The sequence below is a fragment of the Heterocephalus glaber genome, unplaced genomic scaffold (assembly GCF_053883595.1).
Source record: "Heterocephalus glaber isolate CG9 unplaced genomic scaffold, H.glaber_assembly_v1.0 deba00001550, whole genome shotgun sequence".
Classification (NCBI taxonomy): Eukaryota; Metazoa; Chordata; class Mammalia; order Rodentia; family Bathyergidae; genus Heterocephalus; species Heterocephalus glaber.
Window position 1 is genome coordinate 5,169,395 of NW_028258343.1, and position 14,502 is coordinate 5,183,896.

Here is a 14,502-nt window from a genome sequence, read left to right on the forward strand (position 1 = left end):
TGGGCCAGTTCATTGTTTCTCCCTGGAGCTGTCAACCCTGGAAGCTTACCTTGTGTCTGTGGAGACAGGTCTCCCCACTTCAGGAGCCGGGGTCCACTTTCCAGACTACTTTGTCCTTTTTTCTGCATTGTGCTCTATTTCTCTAGCTTCTCTATATGTATTTTCTAGTTTTTCTGTCCGTGCCCTCCTAATTCCCAGAGATCTACTTTTTTTCTCTTCAACAAGTTGTTATTTTCCATGTGTCTGAATTCTGGGTCCTGGACAGGCTGTATTTTGCTGCTGATTGCTACTCTGCTATTTTTGAGTTGTACACATTTTAGTGAACAGAAATAGTCACAAGACTTTCCAACCACTAGGGCTCTGAGAAGTGGCTACCAGGAGAACTGGTTCATGAACATTAGACTTTCTTGGCTCCAGAGCTGTTACATATTCTGTCCCATGGCTAACTTATCCCTCAGCTTGGCTTGGCTAAAACCCACTGATCCTCCTGGTTTCTGATTATATAATTATTTGCTTCTTATTTAACTCTTCCATTGAACTATAAACTCTGTATTATTTGTTCTGTCTGGTTTTCCAGTACCTAACATGTATACTACCTACTAACTAGACACATATTTGTAAGTGAATAACTACTTTGGGTAATGGCAGAAGGATTTTGGAAAATTTCCTTTTTATTATGTCAATAATTTTTGTTTTACTGGCTATAGAAACATTCAAAAGTTCTAGACAGATTGATTTCACAGGTGGCAGACAAGAAGCCTGTGCAGCATAGGTGCAATAGATCACCAGCATCTGTTCTAGTTTTTGACAATGGATTATTGTTTCCTTTTTCTTTTTTTGGTGGGGGGTACCGGGGATCGAACTCGGGACCTTGCGCTTGCAAGGCAGGTGCCGGAACCATTGAGCTAAATCCCCACCCTGTTTCCTTTTTCATAGCATACTCTTCCACTAGAAAATAGTTATTAGATAATTATTAGAAAGATAGAGTATTAAAATTTGATAGTCTTTTAAAATTTTTCTTCAGTTTTTTCCTCTGCCTCTAAATATAACATTTATTTATTATAAACAAATTGGAAAGTACATCAAATACAAAGAAGTCTTAATTCTAGTGCCATTGCACTCATTTTGGCATATTTATTTTCAGGTTTTTATCATATATATCATTACATAGTTCAGCTCAAACAATAAAATACATCTTTATCTTGAATTTCTTAACATTTTGTCACAATGTTTTTACCTTTCATTAAAGTTTTAAAAAAACATTTTCAACAACACACTTTTCTATGTTTAAATCATAGTTTACTGAACTATCTTTTAAACAGTGAATGAAAGTTTTTGACTACAAAAAATGCTGTAAATGTAAATATTGTAATGCTTAAACATTGTTCTATAGTTTTGACCTTGTTGTTAGGAGGAATTCACAGAAGGAAAGCATAAATTAAAGGATATGGACATTTATACAATCATAGGGACACCTTTAAGTTAGTCAATAGTTTTAAACAAATATTTTAAGAATCATCCCACCTCATTACTATTTTTCCAAATAAATATAACTCCCAGGTGTTTAAAATACGTTGTCTTTGGGCTGGAGACTTGCCTCAGTGGCACCGTACCTGCCTTACAAGGGCAAGACAGTAAGTTCGATCCCCGGGACCAAAAAACAAACAGAAAATAAATAAAATGCTTGTCTTTTTGCGTGGCAATAAAAAAATATTAAAAAGTAACTCCTACGTAATCAACACTGCTTCACTGGATGGGACAGTAATAATATGTCCAGCCTTTCCCCACTGTCTCCTGTACCAGGTCCTTAATATTCAAGAGAGAAACATCTGAACATATGGAAACTCTCAAGTTACAAAACAGCTTTTCCATGTATTTTTCCTCTACAAATTATCACATTTCCACTGGCTAAAGGACTTGCAGAAACAATTCCTTCAGTCACTCTTCCTTCTATAGTGAGTAAATATGGCAGAATCATTCACATGAGTCTAGACACTATCCAACAGAACATTCCACTCTTTTTTCAAAACTGATTTTTTTTCTAATAATGATCATCTTATGTTAGTTTATTTTCTCTTCCTCATTTTCAGCATCATTTGTAACTAGTTTATTTTGGGGATCTTGCTCAATAAAGTAACAAAATTTTTATTGATCACTCTGAATTTTCACTGATGAGAAGGGCACTGATGATAAGGGCACATCAACCAAAATGCAGTTACTGGACAGTCCAAGAGATCAGGCACCAACTGAATGACTCTCTCAGGTTACATCCTCAAACTTAAAATGACTTACTATGTATGTAGAGGATTTCCAGTATTATGTGTAAATACATAACTGTGGACATTCAGCCCACATATTCCAGGGATCTAGGGTGATTTTTCAAAGGATAATAATAAGCAGGACAGTTATAATGACCCACTTTGTACAAAGGAGAAAGTTAAAGTCACTAAGTAGGTAATGGTCATATTGTGCATCAGTGAGGCATTTGGGATGAGTTTCAGATCAATTAATTAACAGAACACCGTAGAAATAGAATCTTCATTATATACACTAGAAGATGGAACAGAGCTGAGTAAAGCATTATTCCTGAAAATCAATGAGATGTAAATATAGGAAACAAGAGTACACTTGATCTTAGCCAAAAGGCTGAGAAGCTATAGGAAACAAGAGTAGACAAAAGAAAAGGAAATCAAATCCTATAGAAAAATTCTTACAGAATAATGACTGCACAAGAGATGATCTCAATTTATTTATGAAGGGAAGAGAAAGCAAACTGATATTTTTGCCATATGCTGGCTGAAGATATGTAGAGGAAGTAGCAAGGCAATTTGTGTTGAAGGCGCACTGTAGGAACTGACAGTCCAATTTCTTTTCCCATCAATTTTCACCCCAACCCCACCTCTATCCTCCGAGGGACCTGCCAATATAGACATCCAAAATAAGTGTGTCTCAGTAAAGAGTTGAATGTTATGCTGTACAGTAGGGAAGAAAAGGAAAAGGGCTTCCAACAGAATCTAGTTTTTATCTCCAAGAGAATTGTCTAATTGTAAATAGTACCCTAAGTAGGAGTTAAGTATACTTATTATTTAGAGTGCAGTACACCTATTTGTCTGTTCATATACGGGTGCAATTAATTGTGTAAACTTTTGTTTACTAAATCAAGATTTTTACTCATGTATCATTTCTGAATGATGTATGCAATAGTAGAAATTCTGTTTTTTTATGCTTTTTTTTTTTTTGGTACCAGGGATCGAACTTGGGACCTTGCGCTTACGCGGCAGGCACCGGAACCACTGAGCTAAATCCCTGGCCCTGTTTTTTTATGCTTGATTGACCCTCACTGTGTCCAAAACTAATTGAACTACTAGAACTAGAACTAAAAATATTAATTCCCAGGTTACTAACATAACCCATAACTGTCAGTTGGTATCCATAAAAGATAGAACCCCATGAATAGTCTGTGTAAAAATTAAGGCTAGGAATAGGAAGATTTAACTTTAATATCAGCTCAAAACCTTAGGTTTTTTTCTCTGTAAGGGGATACAATGATACCTATTTTTTTCTACCTCTGAGAACAGTGATGGCGAACCTTTTAGAGCTTTTCACACGTGCCGTAGGTTTGCCACCACTGTCCTAGAATGATTTGAGGACCAATAAAGGTAAGACGCAAGGATAATAGAGCACTGTAGTGATATAAGATATTAGTATTCATGTGGTAACAGTCATTGCTGACTATAGAATAGCCTTATTGTTATGAGGTGGGAACATGGTTGGTCCACTTTGGCCATGCACAGAGTGTGAGCAGTTACACTCTGGCATGTGGGGCAATTGCAGAGTCTTTTCCCTGAAGAGAGTATCCCAATCCAAATCAAAGTAGGCTCTTATATTTGTTTGGGTTATTTATCCTATTTTTTGTTGCAAAGAGGGAGATAGCAAAGTAGACATGAAGCAAGTTCACTGTGCACTGACTACCACTTTAGTCCACTCTGTCTTGGTCTGCACTTAACACTACTTACCTGCGTCTCATGAGACTGATCACACACACATACAACAATTTATATGCAGCAACTTTACTACTTACAGATGGGCCGTAAGGAACAGTAGAAGTCTATGATTCAGGCTAAGCTGGTCCTTTCCAAAGGTGAATGGAATCTTCTCTGCATGTACTTCACTTGTACCACTGCTGAGAGACCCTGTAAAGCAGCCCATCTTGGGTTTTATACTCTGAGGTTGTGTGAGTTTCTGGGCCACATCACTCAAGACCATCCTATTTCAACTTGGAGGTAGAAACAGACTCTGCTATTCTGGACAGTTCCTAACTTACCTGAGGTTGTGCATTCCCCAAGCATTCTATAGTTATTCTTGAGAGCTACAAGTGAGAAACTGGGGATTACTGGGTTGGTCCAAGGCCCCTGGGAGAAATATCCTGCAGTGAGTTAATGAGTAAAAGGAAAGGTGGCAGTGTTAACTGTAGTTTGGCCACAAATAAATTTTATAGTCTGCTTCAACTCACATATATCTTTTCCTATTAATTAATTAATGCATGATGCATTCATTCAATATATATAAATCATCTACTGTATAGTAATTTTGGCTTCCTTTTGCTCTTCCTCACCTGAACACTCTGTTCAATGAGACTGAGTTCTTTTATTTATTTATTTATATTAATTTTATTGGTACATTTTAGGTATACAATGTAATGACATTCATCATTGGAAATTTGCACCTTTACATAATCTCTCTTGGTTCTTATTTTTTCCCCATTCCCCTGCCCTCCCTTCAACCCCTCCATCTCTCCCTATTTACAAAGACTTTGTTTCCATTTTTTCATTTTCTCATATTAATTCCATTCCCTTCTTTCTTTCCCCTACCTCTTCCACTTCTTCCTCTATGCCCCTTTTCTTCCTACTTCGCAATATCTATTATACCTTTTAGATTTACCTTATTTATCTTATTTACCTTATTTACACTTTCAGTTTCTCACACTAGTGAAACTATTCGGTATTTACACGTGTGACCTATTTATTTCACTTAAGATTATCGCCTCAATGTGCATCCATTTAGCTATAAATGTCTCTAATTTCTCATTTTTTATGCTGAGTAGTTTTATTAAAAAACACATTTTCCTTATCCAGTCTCCAGGTGATGGGCAATTGGGCTGTTTCCAAGTTTTAGCTATTATGAATTGTGCTGCTATGAACATGGGTGCACATATATCAGTGTGGTATGATTCTTTTAATTCTTTGGGGAAGATCCCCAGCAGGCGAATAGCAGGGTCAAATGGGACTTCCAGTCCTAGTTCTTTGAGGTATCTCCATACTGATTTCCACAGGGGTTGCACCAGTCTACACTCTACCAGCAGTGGAGAATGGTTCCTCTTTCCCCACAGCCCTCCAGCATTTGTTATTGATTTCATGATAGCAGCCATTCTTTCTGGAGTGAAGTGGAATCTCAGCGTTGTTTTCATTTGCATCTCTCGAAAGACCAGTGATGTTGGACATTTTTTCATATGTTTATTTTCTATTTCTACTTCTTTAAGAAATATTTTCTATTTCTACTTCTTCGTGAGTTCTTTAAGGATAGGGCACATACTTTATACTTCTATCATGTTCTCTATAATGTTCAACAGAATGCTAGATAGATGTAAGGAGCCATTAAGTATTTATTGAGTTTTTCTTGAAGGGTTGCGTAATATTTTCAAGTCTGATTGCTTTTCATATATGTTTTGTCACAGGTTGGGTTTCTTAGAGGGTGGCCCCTGAGATGGAGATTAGAATGCTGGGGTTGATTGTGGAGTGGTATTAGAAGCAGTTCCGAAAGAAAGAAGCAGAAGGAAAACATTTGGGCAGGAGAAGATAGACTGCAGTGTGGCCTCTATAACATCCTCAGTCCACCCACAGGAAGCTCTGAGGCCAGGTGGCTTTTCAGAGCTGTCTCGGGTTGGAATGGGAGAGCCAGGCCTTTGCAGAGACACAGAACAGTCACTGAAAACAGGTGGCCTGCCTCGCAAGCACAAGGTCCTGAGTTTGATCTCCAGTATCAAAAAACGGGGGGTGGGGGGCAACAGATGATCACTGCCACGTGTTACATTTATCTCCTCTGTTTGGATCTTGCAGGACTAATTTTTTTTGTATTAAATTCTTTTATTGGTACATTGTAGGTATACAACACAATTACATTTCTCATTGGGAACTGTACCTTTACATAATGCATCTTGGTTCTTATTTTTTCCCCATTCCTAGCCCTCCCTTCACCCCCCCCACCCTTCCCTATTTACAAAGACTTTATTTCCATTTTTTCCATTTCTCATCATTTTTCCTTTCCCTTCTTTCCTTTCTCCTGCCCCTCCCACTACCCCTACCCCTTTGGACCTTTTCTTCCTATTTTACATTATTGATTATTCATTCTAATCATTGGTACATTTTAGGTATACAATACAATGACATTCATCATTGGAAATTTGCACCTTTACATAGTCTCTCTTGGTTCTTATTTTTCACCCTTGCCCAGCCCTCCCTTCAACCCCTCCAGTCCTCCCTATTTACAAAGATTTTGTTCCTATTTTTCCATTTTCTCATATTAATCCCATTCCCTTCTAACCTTTCCCCTAGCCCTCCCACTTCCTTCCCCTTTGCCCCCTTTCTTCCTATTTCACATTACCTATTATACATTTAGTCCTTATTTACGCTTTCAGTTTCTCACACAAGAGAAACTTATTTGGTATTTATTCATGTGTGTCCTATGTATTTCACTTAAGAGCATAGCCTCAATGTGCATCCACTTAGCTATAAATGTCTCTAATTTCTCATTTTTTATGGCTGAGTAGTACTCCATTTGATTAAAAAACCATATTGTCTTTATCCAGTCTCCAGTTGTTGGGCATTTGGGCTGTTTCCAAGTTTTAGCTATTACAAACTGTGCTGCTATGAACATGGGTGCACATATATCACTGTGGTATGATTCTTTTAATTCTTTGGGGAAGATCCCTAGCAGTGGAATAGTGGGGTCAAATGGGACTTCTAGTCCTAGTTCTTTGAGGTATCTCCATACTAATTTCCACAGTGGTTGCACCAGTCTACACTCTCACCAGCAGTGGAGCAGGGTTCCTCTTTCCCCACAGCCCTCTAGCATTTGTTATTGATTTCATGATAGCAGCCATTCTTTCTGGAGTGAAGTGGAATCTCAGCGTTGCTTTCATTTGCATCTCTTGAATGACCAGTGATGTTGAACATTTTTTCCTGTATTTATTTGCTATTTCTACTTCTTTGTCTGAGAAATGTCTGTTCATTTCAGATGTCCATTTTCGGATTGGGTCTTTAAATTTGGGAGGTCTGATCTTTTTAAGTTCTTTATAGATTCTAGATAGTAGACCTTTGTCTGAGGAAGAGCAGGTGAAGATTTTTTTCCCACATTGTGGGTTGTCTCTTCACACTGCTGGTGGTTTCTCTTGCTGTGCAGAAGCCTTTTAATAAGAAGAGATCCCACTTGTTGATTGTTTGTGCTAGTTCATGGGCAACTGAGGTTTTGTTCATAAAATCTTTTCCTACACCAGTGTCTTCAAGGGTTCTACCTAATCTCTGTTCCAACTGGTTCAGAGTTTCTATTTTAATATTTAGATCTTTAATCCATTTTGATTTTAGTTTAGTGCATGGCGAGAGATATAGGTCTAGTTTTAATCTTTGGCAAGTTGAAGCCCAATTTTTCCAGCACCATTTATTAAAGAGGCTATCTTCCCTCCAGTGAGGGTGTTTGGCTCCTTTGTTGAAGATGAGATGGCTGAGTGTGTCTGGTGTTGTTTCTGCATCTTCTAATCTGTTCCACTGGTCCTCAAGTCTGTTTCTTTGCCAGTACCATGCTGTTTTTGTCATAGTACCTTTGTAGTATAGTTGCAGGTTGGGGATTGTGATACCCCCTGCCATGTCTCTATTAGCTAGAATAGCTTTTGCTATTCTGGGTCTCTTCTTGTTCCAAATGAATTTTTGGATTCTTTTCTCAAGGTCTATGAAGTATGCTTCTGGGATCTCAATTGGAATTGCATTAAATGTATATAGCAGTTTTGGAAGTATGGCCATTTTCACTATATTAATCCTTCCTACCCAGGAGCAGAGGATGTCTGTCCATTTTCTGATATCATCTTCAATCTCTCTTTTCAGAGTGCCATAGTTTTCAGAGAAGAGGTCTTTGATTTCTTTCATTAGGATGATTCCTAGGTATTTCAGTTTTTTGGATGCTATTGTGAAAGGAATTATTTGCCCTATTTCTCTCTCAGTGAGTCTGTCATTTGTGTAGAGGAAAGCTATTGACTTTTGTGTGTTGACCTTGTAACCAGCTACTTGACTGAATTTGGTTATTAAGTCTAGAAGACTTTTGGTGGAATTCTTGTGGTCTTCTATATAGAGTATCATGTCATCTGCAAATAATGACAATTTGACTTCTTCATTACCTACCTTTATTCTTTTTATTTCTTTCTCTTGTCTAATTGCCATGGCTAATGTTTCCAGAACTATATTGAACAAAAGTGGTGATAGTGGACATCCTTGTCTTGTTCCTGATTTTAGTGTGAAGGATTTCAGTTTTTGACCATTTAGTATGATATTGGCTGTTGGTTTTTCATAGACGGCTTCTCTCAGTTTGAGGTAGAGACCATCTATTCCAATTTTTTGTAGGGTTTTTATCATAAATGCATGTTAGATTTTGTCAAATGCTTTTTCTGCATCTATGGAGATAATCATATGGTTTTTGTCCTTGGCTCTATGATATAGTGTATTACATTGATTGATTTTCATATATTGAACCATCCCTGCATCCCTGGGATGAATCCCACTTGATCAGGGTGTATGATCTTCTTGATGATCTTCTGCATTCTGTTTGCTATTATCTTATTAAGGATTTTTGCATCTATGTTCATTAGTGAGATTGGCCTATAGTTCTCTTTTTCAGTTGGGTCTTTCTCTGCTTTGGGGATCAAGGTGATGCTTGCTTCCAGGAATGAATTTGGGAGTATTGCTTCCCTTTCAATTTCATTGAAGAGTTTAAACAGTAGCGGCAGTAGTTCCTCTCTAACTGTCTTGTAGAATTCAGCAGTGAAGCCATCAGGGCCCGGGCTTTTCTTAGTTGATAAGTTTTTAATTACATTTTCAATTTCATTGGTTGATATTGGGTTGTTCAGAATTTTTAGGTCTTCTTCATTCAACTTTGGTAATTCATATGTATCTAGGAATCTGCCCATTTCTTCTGTGTTGTCCATCTTATTGGCATATAGGTTCTGGAAGTAGGTATTGATGATCCTCTGGATTTCTGCTGGGTCTGTTGTCATTTCACCCTTTTCATTCCTAATTGCATGGATTTGGGCCTTTTCTTTCCTTTTTCTGACAAGGTTGGCTAAAGGTTTGTCAATTTTGTTGATTCTTTCGAAGCACCAACTCTTGGCTTCCTTGATTTTTTGTATCATTCTCTTAGTCTCCATTGCATTGATTTCTCCTCTGATCTTTATAATTTCCTCCCTTGTATAAGCTTTGTGTTTGTCCTGCTCTTCTTTTTCTAGAAGCTTGAGGTTCAGCATCAGGTTGTTTAATTGGGCTTGTTCTGTTTTCCTAATATGCATATTCACTGCTATGAATTTCCCTCGTAAGACTGCTTTCATTGTGTCCCATAGATTCCAATATGTTGTACTGTCATTGTCATTTAATGGAAGGAACTTTCTGATTTCTTCTTTAATTTCCTCTGTGACCCATTGGTTATTCAGAGGTATGTTGTTCAATTTCCACGTGTTTATGAAAGTTTTTGAGTTTCTTTTGCTGTGGATGTCCAATTTCATCGCACTATGGTGTGATAATATACAGGGGATTTCAATTCCTTTGCACTTACTTAAACATGTTCTATGTGTGAGTATGTGGTCTATTTTTGAGAATGACCCATGTGCAGCTGAGAAGAATGTGTATTCTGATTTTTTAGGGTGGAAGACTCTGTAAACATCTGTTAAGTTCATTTGTTCAAGAGTTCAATTGAGTTCTAGTATTTCATTACTTATTTTTAGTCTAGTTGATCTATCTATTTGTGACAGTGGGGTGTTGAGGTCCCCCACTACAATTGTATTAGTGCATATATGACTTTTCATGTCCGTTAGTATTTGTTTTATATAGTTGGGTGCACTAGTGTTTGGTGCATAGATATTTATGACTGTCATCTCTTCCTCTTGGATTCTTCCCTTTACAAGGATGTAGTGTCCTTCTTCGTCTCTCTTAATCAGTGTTGGTTTGAAATCCACTTGATCTGCCAAGAGGATAGCTACTCTTGCTTTTTTTCGGGTTCCTGTTGCATGCAGTATTGTTTTCCACCCTTTAACGTTCAGTGTATGAGTTTCCTTTTGAATTAAGTGTGTTTCTTGTATGCAGCATATTGTTGGATTTTGCTTCTTGACCCATTCTGCCAGTCTATTTCTTTTGATTGGTGAATGGAGACCATTAACATTGATGGTTATAACTGAAACGTATCGACTTGCCATTGCCATGACTTTTTCTTTTTGTTGGGTTGTCCCCCTTTACATTTAATTTCTTGTCATGCCAGATGGGTTCATTCTGCTTTGCTTCCTGGGGTTGTGATCCTCAATGTCTGTTCCTAGGATATTGTGTAAAATTCTTTGGAGTGCTGGTTTGGTATTCACGAAGTTCCTGAGGTGCTCTTTCTCATGAAAGTATCTTCTTTCTCCATCCATTTTGAAAGATAGTTTTGCAGGGTTCATCAATCTGGGTTGGAGGCTGTTTTCTTTTAGGGCTTGGAATATGTCACTCCAAGCTCTTCTTGCCTTGATGGTTTGTGTTGAGAAATCTGCTGTGATTCTGATGGGCTTTCCTTTGTATGTGATTTGTTTCTTTTCTCTGACTGCTTGTAGAACTTTGTTCTTCTGTTGAGTTTCTGGAATCTTAACAATTATATGCCTATGTGTAGATTTTTTTGATCAAGGCTATTTGGAGTCCTATATGCCTCACTTATCTGTATGTCAAGCTCTTTTCCCCTGCTTGGGAAGTTTTCTGCCATTATTTCTGGGAAGAGATTTTTTATGTCATCTGCACTCTCTCCTGTTTCTTCATTGAGCCCAATCAGTCTTATGTTATTCTTCTTTGCATCATCTAGCAGCTGCTGGATTGATTTCTCATGTTCCCTTATAATTTTGAAGCAATTTTTCTTTTCCTGTTCACTAATTGCAATCTTATCTTCTGTATCTGAAATTCTGTCCTCACATTGGCTCATTCTGCTGTGTAGACTTTCAATGGAGTTTTTCATGTCCTGGAAATCTATTTGTATCTGTTTTATGGATTCCATTTGTTTCTTATGTTGTTATTCCATCATGTTCCTGAGCTCCTCTCTAGATTTATTAATCATGTCTTTCACTAGGGGCACAATTTCTCCTGTTATCTGAGAAATTATTTCTAATTTCATTTTTTCCAGATCCCCTTTTGTTTCCAGTTCAGTGGGTCCAGGTGGTTGAGTATCAGAGTGTTCCATCTCATTTCCCTTTGTGGTTGCTATAGTTGATCTGGAAGTCTGGTTTTGAGACTTATTTATGAGTTTTCTCATTTCAACTGGGGCAGGGGGTTGTTAGCGCCTGCAGGGATTACCTCCTCTGAGCTGGGAGAGGTGGGACAGGGGCCGGGAGCAGTGGTAGGGATGGTGACCCAAAAGCCCTTTCCTGTGGGCTGGGAGCAGCAGGAGGGATGGTGGCCAGGAAGCCCCTTCCTCTGGACCAGGAGCAGGGGGATGGTGGCTCAGAAGCCCCTACCTCTGGGCCAGGAGTGGCGGGACAGAAGGTGGCCCAAAAGCCCTTTTCTCTTGGCTGGGAGCAGCGGGAGGGATGGTGACCGGGAAGCCCCTTCTTCTGGACCAGGAGCAGTGGGACGATGGCTCAGAAGACCCTACCTCTGGGCCGGGAGCATCGGGACTCAGTACCTTGGTCTTCTGGTCTGGTGTCCTCTGCATCTTTGTAATGTGGAACCAGGCGGCCGCCTGTCTGCAGTGGGGTGATTCGGTGTCTTCCACCCGACTCAGGAGCTCGGTAGGGTGTGGAGAGACCTGCCTGTCTGCAGAGGGCTGATTCAGCGTGTTCTGTGCGATTCAGGACCTCGGCAGGGCATCAGGACTAATTTTTATATTCTTTTTCTACATGGATCAGTGTGTTTCATCAAGGGAATAGACCCTATAGCTATAGTAATTTGTTCGTAAATTCAAGGTTCTGTTCATTTTGCACAGAAATTAATAACCTGTCAACATATACATGATTTTCTTGTTTCAAAGAAATTATTTATTAATCGTATTAACAAGGAAATTTTTAAAGGGCTAGATCTGAAGACATAATGACCTATACTTCTTTTTAAGAGGATATTTGTTTATATGAACAAATGTCACTTTGTATAACACATTTTAATCTTTACTAATAAAACTGATTTAAGTGCTTTATAATACAATTTTTGTTAGGTATAATTCTTTCCTATATGAAGACCTGAAAATACAAGAAATTTAAAGATAGTCCCTTTCAGTTTCAGCTTAAAGAAAATCTATGCTTTAAAGAAAAATTTCAGAAAAGGTCACCTACTTGTTTCTTTTCTGGCAGAGGAGTTTCTGGTCCATGTGCATTTCACTCACAAGTGGCTGGTTTAAGTCAATTTTGATAATTCTCTTCCATAGCAAACCAACTCCAGTGGTTGGTTGATTTGGAAATGGGTCTGGGACTTGATCCTTGCAGAAAGAGATGCTTCTGTAAAAAATGTCCTTTTCCCTACATATCATTTGCTTGTGGTGAATGCCACTGTTACCAATTCAAGGTGCAGTCAATACTGAGGTTAGCTCAGGAGAGAAAAACTGGAGTCCCTGTCATCGTTATTGAGTCAGTGAATAATCAACCCAAGACTGCCCTTCCATCAACTAATGACAAAATAATTGATTTTCTAAAGGCTTAAGCAGAATCAGGGTTTCTGTAACTGGTAGCTGAAAATTTCTAATACATAGATGCAATTGCAAAATAGAAGAGAGAAAGTCACCACCAGATAATTGTTGTGCTGTGTGATCAATATGCATAGTGCAGGTATTTTAATGTACAGTGGTACTGCAAAGTAGAGAGTCTTATGGCAAGGTTTCGCAGAGAAGACACTTGAGACAGATACTGAAGAATATTTCAACAAAGGGAGGAATGTGAGAAGAGGCTTTCAGATGAAGCCAGCAACATGTAAAGACATAAAATAGTGAAATAGGTGTTGTCAAAGTTACTCATGTCAGAGCAAATAATGAAAGTTCTTTCTTACAGGAACTATAGCGCTGATGGGTACTGAATCAAGAAACTAGAATGCTGTCAAAGACAGATGTCTTTCCATCTGTTTTGATTTGGGTCATATGGTCCTAGGGTACTGCTTTGTTCAGACCATGGTTCCATTTGCCTGTTGACTCTGCCATCCAGTTTCTCTTACTTTTCAGTGTGTGTCTATGGCCTCCAGACAACATGCCAGGATCAGTGCTCAATGATGTCAGTTTCAGCACCACCAGGATAGGACTGTAGTTTTTTCATTGGAATTTTCCTAGCCAGCCATGTGCTAATTTTCATTCCCAGCCCCTGAAAGCCACTTAGTATAGTCTAATCTGTTCAGTCACTGGTCATTATGGTACAAACAGGCCATCCCAGATACAGCATTTCAGCTGGCATGAGCAATAGGATCAAATCTATATTTTAGGATAACTGTCTGAAGTATAAAGCATAGATGGTAGGTAATAGAATAAGAAGCAAGACCAGATAGGAAGTAATTGTAGTCTAGGCAGAAAATAATAAATTTCTGGACTAAGAGGGATGGAATGGAGAGAAGAATGATACAGAAACGGTTCATTCAGTCACTCATTCATTCATTTTCTGCAAATAAATGAATACAATAAATAAATTTAACAACAAATATTGATTGAACATCTGCCAAGTACTTGTATTCTTTTTTTTTTTCTGTACTAGGGATTGAACTCAGGACCTTGCGCTTGCAAAGCAGGCAAGGGGCTGCTGAGTTAAGTCCCCGACAAGTACCTGTATTCTTTTAGGCACATGTACAATGACCAGTGAAAAAAATCCCTGTGCTCTTGGAGCTGATATTTTAAAGTAAGGACAATAATCAACAGATAATATAAATAAGAAGAATATACTTTATGTGAGATGGTGATGTTACTCAGTTGCTATTGGTATTTTATAAAATTATTCTAAACTTAACAATTCATTATGCTTATGGATTCTGTAGCTCACAAATTTAGAGAAACTACCAGGAGAAAGGCTTATGAGGTCTGGTATCTGGGGCCACAACTGAGAAAACTCCATAGTAGGGAGCAATGCAAGAGCTGAAGCCAGGGAGATCTGAAGGTATCTTCACTCCCACATCTGGCAGCTGATCCTGGCTGTCAGGTGGGAACTGCAGTGGGTGCTGTTGGTGGGAACGCCTATACACGATGTTTCCTGATGACGTGGCTTCCTTGCAGCATGGC